At 37.6% G+C, this 11,539-nt stretch overlaps 1 long non-coding RNA gene across 1 annotated transcript; it reads left to right on the forward strand.

Moving 5' to 3' along the window:
• Positions 1-237: 237 nt before the first annotated feature.
• Positions 238-9,993, forward strand: LOC307146536. The gene is made up of 3 exons (XR_013819123.1): positions 238-264; positions 8,643-8,722; positions 9,808-9,993. It is a non-coding gene; the product is annotated as an uncharacterized lncRNA (long non-coding RNA).
• Positions 9,994-11,539: the final 1,546 nt, after the last annotated feature.

Here is an 11,539-nt window from a genome sequence, read left to right on the forward strand (position 1 = left end):
GAGAGCACATGGTGATCAATGTACATATTTATTTTATAGAGAACAAAGGCAATTCACTCTTAAAGAGGCTGCTTGATTGAGTTTTATATCAGGTATGTTGATTCTCGGTCTTTTTTGCATCCATTTTGCATTGTAACTGCTTTTTTGTGTGTTATATCAGGATGGATGAATAAAAGATCCAGGTGAGCCATCGTCTGCTGTCCTGTGTCCAAAAACTCACGCACATCACGCTTGGCGTGCATGTACAACCAATCACTGTCAAAGGTAACCATTCAAACCAATCAGCTTTCAGTATCACAGTAGTGTCTGAGGTTAAGTGAAGTGAGGTGTAGCCAAGTATGATGTCCCATACCTGGAATTTGTGCTCTGCATTTCACCCATCCAAGTGCACACACACACAGCAGTGAGTATAACACACCCGAAGCAGTCGGCGATTGCTAATCTTAGGTGTCTTGCTCAAGGACACCTCAGTTGTGGGTATTGAGAGTGGAAGAGAGCGCTGTTCATTCACTGCACCCACCTATATTTCCTCCGACTCTCTAACCATTAGGCCACAACTGGCCCCTATAAGACCACAGTTGATTAGAAAAGTTTATAACAAATATCAATGAAATGATATTGACTAATCTCAAAACAAGTGAGATGGATCGTCAGGATTATGAGATTAATTTTTACATAGTTGAGTAGATGGATGAAATGGGGCTCTCCGTTCATGTATTAATGTTTATAAGGGCTATAAGTCTGTATATAGGATAGTCTATATGATTTGTTTGGTTGTTTGACTATTTGACAGGTGTTTTATTGGTGGTAGGAGAGATTATAGTGCATCATTAATTAGCCTATCAAGAGCATTTACATATCAGTGGGTATCATTTGTGTATGTGAGCATAATTATCAGTAAATATAGCCTATAAAAACATGCTGGATTTTTTTTTATCGGCCTGCACACAAAAATCTGCTTGTTCTTTTACATAAAATCAATGGCCAGTTGACATAATATAAAGCAGCTTTGTCACAAATCATGCACTATTTTAATCTGCAAAAGCCACATGATAGTTTAGTGAAGAGCAGACTACAATTAAATTTATGATTCACGGATAATCTAACTAATCTATAATAGACCTAGACCTTGGGGTAGTTTTATTTAATTTTTATTCAATCATTTCATTGCAAATGAAAATGAGACTGTGAGGGATAAACATACAGTCTGTTCCAATGTTCAGTTTTTAGGTATTTTTATCCTTAGGAATTGTTTTGAAAAGACATTTCCAATGTTGTGCCAGGCTTAGTGATCAACAGCAAAGTTAAAAACTTTATAACCTTTTGAACACTGTAGAAAGATTTCTTCACAGTACATGGAATAAATGAACAGCATAGGGGCATATACGGGTGTCATTCATTCCAATGCCACTTCAGAGTCAGTGTTAGTGTGCACAGTATAGGGCTATCCTTTTTTATAATCTCTCTGCAATTATAAAGCAACCGCTAATGAGTTGTCCAAACATTACAAATGAAGTGAACACTCATGCATGGAGGAAATAAACCTTATGAGAGCCGGTGTGAGTAACTGGAAACAGGAGCATTAGATCTGTGACTGCTCAACTGACCGTGTCTCCGCATCATGAGTCACTTCTGTAGTGAACTGATCAAACACTCGTTCTGTATCAAAGCAGTCCACCGCCATCCATCTCCATGATCTCTCCAAGCATTCTAAGCACATATTGTTGATATGTCATAATCAATATAGAGTTGTCCTTGTTGTGTGTGTGTGTGTGTGACCTTGTGTTTGGAACTGTACTGTTCTGTATTGTGTGGCCTTGAGCTCATGAACACATGCTCAATCACCTCAGAAACCCTTCAAGTGACCCGACTACAGCTGAGACACCTTTTCTACCGTCTCTTTTTGTACGAGGCACCTTAGAGAGTGATGGCTTGACAGGAAAATGGAGGAATTCATCTTCCTTTGTTAGCTTTGCTTCAGGGGCTTAAGGTCTTGGAGGAAGAACTTGATATGACCAAACTGATAAAAGTAAAGAAAGATAAATGAATTGATAGAGCATTCCTGGCCTTTGTCGTTAATAATATTAATAATATTATAACTGTTATGAATGTATGTGTAAAAAAAAGATTTCAGGATTTCTGCATATTTAAGCCGCCATGTCAAGTTTCTGAAAAGGTAGAAGCATGTTTGGCAAGTTTTGTATTGTTAATAATACATAATAATACAATAATAGATGTATTATCATATTTTTTGTAGCACAAAGTATGCAAAATATCCCTGTTTGCAACAAGTACATTCTGTTTATTTTTTTCTGTTTTTATAATAAACAAATATATATATATATAGTACTGTGTCTTAGGCACATTAGTATTTTCAAACACAAAAATGGTTTAAAGTCAGTTATTTATATATTTTGCTGTAATGTGTCAGTAGGAAATATCACTTTACATTTCCAAACATTAATTTTGCCATTAATTGTAATAATCCAGTGAGATTATTGTATGCTCAAGGAGTCTGACAACAGCCAGTATGATCCACACGGAGATCTGATCTCACCATCATCGAGTCTGTCTGTGATTACATGAAGAATCCGAAAAAAACTGAGACTGACGCTTGAAGAAACCTTCCTCCAAAACTACCTGAAAAACTATGTGCATTTGTACCTAAGACAAAAGCTGTTTTAAATGCAAAGGGTGGTCACACAAACATTTCATGTATTTAATAGAAGTTAACTGATAGATAAAATCTATTTGACATACAGTGCCTAAAACTTTTCACAGTAGGCCACTGTGTCTTTGCAGGAAGGTTTCTTCAAGCACATTGGAGATGTTGCCGCAGTTCTTCTGGATTTAGTCTCAGTTTTTTCTGTTTCATCATGTAATAACCAATCGATTCGATGATGGTGAGATCAGATCACTGTGTGAATCACACCGGCTGTTGTCAAACTCATTCAAAAATCTCACTGGATTACAATTAATGGCAAAAGGAATTTTTGCAAATGTAAAGTGATATTTCCTACTGACACACTACAGCAAAATATATAAATAACTGACATAAAACCACTTAAAAATACTGGCTTAAAAATACTAATATGCCTAAGGCTTTTGCACAGTACTGTAAAGCTGAAAAAATCATAGTTTTATAATAAAAGTTAACATAATTCTAACATTTTATGTGAAAGACACTCGTAAGGTGTTGTGAGCAGTAGAGGGTGTCTCACGGGCATTGGGAGGGGGGCAGATGAGGTCAGCAGTAGTGTGGGGTCACCTGGGCCTCGCTGGAATGGGACGTTGGGCATGCATGGGTGATCCAGGACAGAAAGGGTGATTACAGGATGATTTGTTGGCCTTTGATAGGTTGTTCTCCCTTGAAGGCCAAAGCAGCCCGGCTGGCTACAGCATTGAGCAGTACTATTTTAGTATTATTTATATAGATATTTTATTGATATTTTTTAATTGGATATTTTTTTTTTTTACGTTAATTTAGGTTTTAGGTTTTTATATTTTTTTAGGTCAAATTTCATTTGAGTAATTATAGTACTTTAACTTACCAAGTACTTGCCATGGCAACATTTCAAATTTTTGTTTAATTTTTCATCAAATATTTATATTTTGCTTTATTTCAGCTTTACAATAATCAGTGCTGTTGACTTTCTGTAATCAAAAATAAATCGGCATTGTTTTTGTCATGGGTAGTTGCAATGAATTGCACGACGATGGAGTTTAATGCCGTTTTCGTTTCAAAATGCTCTCCATCCACAATAGCATCTTCCAAAAGTTACACATCCACTCTGTAACATCGGAATATACCAAATTAACCTTATTGTGCAAAAACTTCCCTAATGCTAAATTGATTTATACAGACATAACAAAGTTCTCATGTTCTCATTTTATTTAGCAAATCTTTCACCATTGACTGATGTGTCCAGGTCGCTCTGATTATATGTTTGGTCTAAAACACAACTGCCAACATGTTTTGCCGCAGGACAGCAATTGCGAGTAAATTTTCTGTCATCTTTGCAGGACTGTGATATGAAGAGTGTACAAAGTAACATATCTCTCCAGCAACAGTGTGAAAGTGAATAGCACAGGCACGATATCGGTATAAACATAGATATCTATCGGTACAATATGAGTCATATGACAAAAAAATGCATCATAGTTTACGAATACCTCCGTTTTCACAGTTCACACTACAATGCAAAATTTTCAAATTTCAAAAGCTCTGTCTTTGTTGAAAAAAATCTGTGTGAACGGAAGGCCAAAACGGAGAGAAAAAGATATGTTTTCAAACGAAAATGTATTAGTGTGGACATGGTCTTAAATACACAGGGAATAATCAAAAGAAACGGAAACAGGTGCGCAACATAATCAATAACCAAGGGAACTAACAAGGGAAGCAGACAGACAGGCAAAACTAAAACACAAACACACTGAATATATACATCTGACAGTTTTATTTCTGAAATGCTACTTTATTGTAGCCACAATTTAAAGAATAGCTCACCCAGAAGTTAACAGATTCAAAACCCATATAAATAAAGGGAAGAATTTCCAGGCTGATCTGAACAATGAAAGAAGCTGACCAGTAGCTGTCAAGCTCTAAAAAAGTAGCCGACATAAAAATAAATTCTTTCAAGAGAGGAATGTTTGTTGATGATTTGATTTGATGTTTTGTTGAAATGTGCAATAAACTCTTACCAGCTCAGTTTCGGTTCAGAAACGAGATAGCGGTTTATAAGCTGGCTGAGGTGTGCGGTGACTCCTCTGGGCTGATGGACCACAGTAGTGCTCAGGTTCTCTCGGTCATGTAATTATCTGACAGCTCTTGATAGAAATCAGTGACAGCCCGCAGCGGAGTCTCTCTATAACAGCACGCATGCACACATCTGCGCAGGTATCAGGACTTTAGATTAACTCCGAGGCGTGATCATTTCTCTGTCACTTACCTGAACGCTCCAAATGTCACGCATCAGATCCCCTCAACTGCCCATTACTACAGTGAGGGGAAAGCCAGTCATATCAGGGCCTGAGAAATGGAGTGATCTCTATATTCAAGGCTTCATCACTGCAGCCGCACGTCGCAATCTTCAGCCAACTCCATCAAGAGAGACAGACATTCGTTTCTGATAAGTTAAGGTTAATCAGTAATAGTGATCTTCAGATTTTGAAGTTCGATTACATTTCGATCTGTTTCTCACACAAAACTATCACATAAAGATTTAAACTTTCCAGAGTAAATAATGACAGATTCTTCAAGCATTCCCATACAACCAAGTTTTCAGCCACTTTGATAATGAGGTTCATTACCCACCATTATTTCATTCAGAAATATTTTTTTTGTAATTCATTCCTCTGAAGGAGACACACAGCTCTGTTACTGTACAGAACATGTTTACAGTGTGTTGACATGCGGGTCAATAATGAAAGCTTGTGTAGAGCAAAGCTCCGCCCCTCATTATGCAGTCAAGGTGAAGATTTAAATATCACTCAAGCGCCAATCCAAGTGTAAAGGAAAATATGCAAATGAGCGCATATCCATCAAAGAATGTTTCTCTCTTGGCAGAAAGCTATTAATTTTTTTTCATCAGTTGCTGACACTTTAACGTATACATCACCCTCAGATTGCAAATGATTTTTTTTCTTGTACGCGTTCTCTCTCCTTATTGACGTGTTATATTTTCTTTGCGCATGCATCTTGTTATTGTTCTAAAGTTTCCCTGTCTAGTGTGCATTAGTGCACCCTGATTGAAATTTTACCGACAAACTGAAATATGACTCTGTGTTTAATGGAAAAAATAATTACACGTCAGGTGAAACAAAGCATGACTCATAGTTACCGAGGAAAGTGACTAGAGACACGAGCCGGCAGCGGGGTCAACAAGCACGCACACACACACACACACACACACTCACAATTTACATGCTGTTCTTGCTCACTATCTGCTGAACTACTTAATATCATTTCATAAACATCTTCATAAGACTCTTGTAAACATTTATCCTGTCTTGGACATTTAAAAGCCACTATGGCAGCTTTGTCTTCACATGTTTTGTACATCTAAAATTCTTAATTACTATGCTGTATATGATGTAAATATTTTGATAATTTACATTTGAATATCTATCCATATGTACAACATGTATGTGTGGCAGAAGCACACTTTTTATACCTTTGAATGCTGAGATCACGTTGCCATTGGGATGTAGTCTTTTATCAGTTCATATATGCAGTTGTGTTCATGCATCCTAAAGCCGAAGACACTGCAGATGTACAGGTGTGCAGAGATGTGCACGTCTATTTTTAATCATTATGAAAAGCATCAGGCCTAAAATCTCAGCTGTGCTTCAGTTCTCGCGCTGGCTGCCATTATTCTGAGTCTGTTACTGACTTCACGGCATTGCTTCTAATTAGTCCTGAAACAAGAGACGCTTTAAGTGCCAGATGGCAGTATTATCTGATATTTTCCTAAAACGACTGCAGTACTTCTTCAATGTTGCTCTTGATATTTTTAATTAAAATGGCTTGTCAGAAAGGCAATCTGAACTAAATTGATGTTATACAAGATACAATTAATAAAATTTCCCTGACGTTCTTATTAATTACTCAGAGTGGGAACACTTGTTATTGACTCAAGTCTGACTGAAAACCGTATCAAACATTCCTGTGTTATTTTCTGTTTGATTAGTAAATTAGCAAGCTTCTCATATGCTCTGGTAAAATCTACATGACACACATGGACGGTTTTCTTTTTACACCTTGTTCTTTGATCTGAGACAGAATTTGCACCTGCATGTGTGACAGATCTGACATGGACGGCGGTAGTTCAGATATGCACTATTTGGCTGAGCAAGCAGGAAATCTGTCACATGATATGGTTTATTAAGCAATATGCTCCAGGTCCGACATCTGTAAAGGTTAAATGAGCCTTAGACTGCCGTACAGCATCAGTGCATCTATCTATCTATCTATCTATCTATCTATCTATCTATCTATCTATCTATCTATCTATCTATCTATCTATCTATCTATCTATCTATCTATCTATCTATCTATCTATCTATCTATCTATCTGTCTGTCTGTCTGTCTGTCTGTCTGTCTGTCTGTCTGTATCCACCCGCCCGCCTGTATCTATCTATCTATCTATCTATCTATCTATCTATCTATCTATCTATCTATCTATCTATCTATCTATCTATCTATCTATCTATCTATCTATCTATCTATCTGTCTGTCTGTCTGTCTGTCTGTCTGTCTGTCTGTCTGTCTGCCTGCCTGCCTGCCTGCCTGCCTGCCTCTATCTGTCTGTCTGTCTGTCTGTCTGTCTGTCTGTCTGTCTGCCTGCCTGCCTGCCTGCCTGCCTCTATCTATCTATCTATCTATCTATCTATCTATCTATCTATCTATCTATCTATCTATCTATCTATCTATCTATCTGTCTATCTGTCTCCATCTGTCTCCGTTTGTATCCATCCGTCCATCCGTCCATCCATCCATCTATCTATCTATCTATCTATCTATCTATCTATCTATCTATCTATCTATCTATCTATCTATCTATCTATCTATCTATCTATCTATCTATCTATCTATCTATCTATCTGTCTGTCTCCATCTGTCTCTGTTTGTATCCATCCATCCATCCATCCATCCATCCATCCATCCATCCATCCATCCATCCATCCATCTGAAATTGAATTGATTGCTTTCAGTCTGCGATGCAATTATCTGATTATAAGCAGCTATTTACATCTTTAACACACTGAAGGCAGTGTTGAGTGTGGTGATAGAAGGCTGCCTGGTGTTGGTGTGTGTTAAATGTCTCAGTTGGTTGGTCTTTGGCAGGTGCAGTCATCTTCATTGTCTTTGTCCTTGCTGCGGAGAGCAGAGGCATATATTTACCTCAATTTCTTTTCCTGCGTGACCAGCTAACTCTGTCTCTTTTGGCCTGTTTGACTGATCACTGCTGTCTGTGAATGTCAGGCTTGTCGAGTTTTACATTTATGAAGATTCTTTAATATGTGATGTGGAAATCACAATTCCAAGGCCTCGAGCAACAACTGCAAGTATTCCAGGAAAAATGACTATAAGCAGCCAATTCATACTAGCGGTTTCATTGTGGTTTACAGTAGATATGCACTGAAATTTTGAAGACATTTAGGAAAACCTTAAAATATGAACAGAAATTGCAGAACATTTGGTATGGACTGTGAACATGAAATGATCCAGGTAATGCTGGTCAGTGTTGAAGAGCCTGTGTTTACACGCTTTTGCACAAGTTTTTGTGATGAACATGAAGAAATCTGGACAAACTATGTGTTCACCTGCACAACAATCTCACTGATGTCATATAATGATGATGGTGGTTGCAAATTTTCACAAAGTCACAAGCGAAGAATGAAGTTAGTGTGATCACTACATAATATTTAATATGAATAGAATTGATTAAAACAAACTTTTTTTGTGCATCATGTTTCCAGCCAACTTCAGCTCTGCAATGTGTGCATGATGTATGCATGAGGATTGTGAAAACTGAATTAACCCTCCTGTACTGGGGGTCAGGCTCACAGTGGCCCGAGTGAGTGTGTGTTTGTGTGGGTGGTTTGGTTTATTTAACCTGCTATACTTTTGTTTTATGAGGTTTCCCCCACCGCATCTAAAGTTGCCCTGGATATGATGAGGTATTACCCTCTCAACACCCACCAGACCACAGAGTCAAGGTCAGAACACCCTCTCACTGCTCTCTCTCTCTCTCTCTCTCTCTCTGTGTGTGTGTGTGTGTGTGTGTCTGTCTGTGTGTTCAAAAACATAGAGAACTCCCTTACTACATTTTAAGGCATGACCTAACTAAAATGTAACCTCTTTTTTTAACAAAGGCAAACATGTTAGAATTAGCACACTGCAAATACATAAATAGTAATGTTAAAATACCATTTTTTAATTAGATGAACTTTATTAGTCTACTTTACAAAATTAATTATATTTCTAATTATATTTATTTTGTAATTCACTTCATCCACTATCCTGGATGTATTTTTTTTTTCGCTGAGCTTGTTCCAATGCACTGGAGCAATGCTGCCTTTTGCCAAAGGAAAGTAACTTAAAAGGCTACATAATCATCAATTTTGGAACAGCCTTCATGTTGGGAGCAAATCTATGATGCCTTGAAATTAACACTAGAAATCACAATTTCAAGGACTCGAGCAACAACTGCAAATATTCCAGGAAGAATGACTATAAGCAGCCAATTCGTACTAGCTGTTTCATGGTGGTTTACAGTAGATTTAGTTTTTGCATGACACGAGAATGAACCTCATTGGTTCTCACACGTCAAGCGAACATGCTTAAGCTTCCGTTTACCACAACTGATGTGTGAGTTGATGAAGGTTTGTACTTTGTATGTGAATAAAAACCTAAATTAAATCTGTTCATCATATAAAACGATTGAGTCTCTTCAGAAAATTTGGATTAAACCGCTCAATTTATATGGATTACTTTTACGCTGTCTTTGTGAACTTTTTTGAAGCGTCAATGGAGGGACAGAAATCTCTCAGATTTCTTCCAAAAGATGAGTTCTGAAGATAAACGAAAGTCTTACGGGTTTGGAACGACAAAAGGATGAGTAACTAAAGACAGAATTTTTTGAACTAACCCGTTAAGGTTAAAGGAAATGTCTGTAAACTTCACAGTGCCATATATGTTTATGGAGTTTTATTCCTACAGTGTATGTTTTGGAAGGTCCTGTGTTCCCTTCATCTATGCCAACCATCGCCGCAGCCACTAATGTGTTTTTTCTCATCATTAGGTTTTTGCACATGCAGCAGGAGCACGCTGGCCATGCTCAGTTAATGTAAACATTTCCACTTCTGTGGTCAGCTGCAGGGCTCCAGCAGTGTGTCTGAATGATGGAACACCACTGTTTCTCTCCTCTCGTATCGGACAAGCGGCTATACGCTGCCTCACACACCTGTTTCAAAATGACACGTCTTTCAGGCGCAGATAGAATGGCATCTTTGGCACGTCTTAAGAATAACATCTAAGAGAGAATCGCTGGGAAAGTCAGTCAGCGTCTCACTGCGCGTTTCATCACCTGAAAGCTCAATGAAGGAAAGTGTGTGCCAAAATTTAAGCGGCAAGAGTTTGCAATCACTGTCGCACACCTCTGCGGAGCATATCAGATCTGCTGCACGCTACGCTGCCCAAGAGTGTGTATTTCTGGAGATGATTGAATCAATACCATTTTGACACGACTTGTTGGAACATGCCTCTTTATTTCACGCAATTCCTTCCGTTTGGTCAGGGAACATTTATCACGGCAGCCGCCTGCTGTCAGCTAATAGAGATTGTTCTTTAGTCGGTGCGTGATAGAAGACCACAGTTATGATACATGTTGATCGTTTGTGAAGATATTGACACGGGGTCAAAGAGCGAGACTGCACTTCTTATAACCTCACCATTTTACACATGGACACACAGACGAACAGCCTAGAACGATAGCGCGGCTTATATCTTAATTTATGCGTTTTCTCACAAAAAAATATGTGAATTAGTGCTGCGGTTTTAATTTTGCATGCTTTTTTCAAATGCGCCTTACCAGTGTGAAGCTGAAACAATTGCTGTATCTATTCATTAGCCACAAATCTAAAATAGCCTACGCGTTCATTTATATGTATATTTAATCCATGATTAGGCCTAATCCAGTGTCAGTATAGAGGTGGATTGTGCAAACAGTTTTAAAAGTTACCGAATGTTAATAATGACAGGGCCTGTGCTTGAGATCTGTGAAAATGTTTTCTGAGTTTTTCGGATGAATGAATGTCCAATGGTCAGCGTTTTTCTTGGTGTCTCTGTTTGAATGTTTTTGTATTGAATGTTACTTTGCCCTGCTGGTGGTCGTAAATATGGCGGATGATCGTAAAAATCTAAATCAAAACACCAAAATAAAAGTTAGAAATTATTGGAGAAATATAGGCTATTACTACAGGACAGTGTGTAGAGTACACTTCTCAAAGTAAAAATAGTACAGTTTAATAAAACATTTTTTTAAGGAATATCACACAATATATATATAAAAAAAAATTGTCCATGTTTTAATTGAAACATTAAAACTCTGTTGTGCAGCACTTTGCCAAAATAAAAGCAATTTTGACATTTTTATTTAAAGTTTTAAAAATGGTTTTGATTACCACTATTTTCGATAATAAACTTGAATATGACATCACAATGTTTGCGTGATACACCGTGAAACCGGCAGAATTGCAAAAATAAACCTTGCTACAGATTTTTGGTCATACCACCCAGCATTAGCGTGAATTCTTTCAAAAGAGATTACCTTTGCTTTTCATTTACAATGAAATATAGTAAATGCATATTATAGCTATAAGCTAATGTAGTGACAGAGGCCGGAAAAGTGACCAAAACAAAGACAGCAGTGCAGGCGTAGCAGGCAGTCGTGAGCAGACGGCTCTCCGGCACATCTGGGAGAAAATGCATATAAAAAAAGGACAAAACCAAATGACAGATTCGTCGTGTAAGTT

The sequence above is a fragment of the Squalius cephalus genome (assembly GCF_949319135.1).
Source record: "Squalius cephalus genome assembly, chromosome: 19".
Lineage (NCBI taxonomy): Eukaryota > Metazoa > Chordata > Actinopteri > Cypriniformes > Leuciscidae > Squalius > Squalius cephalus.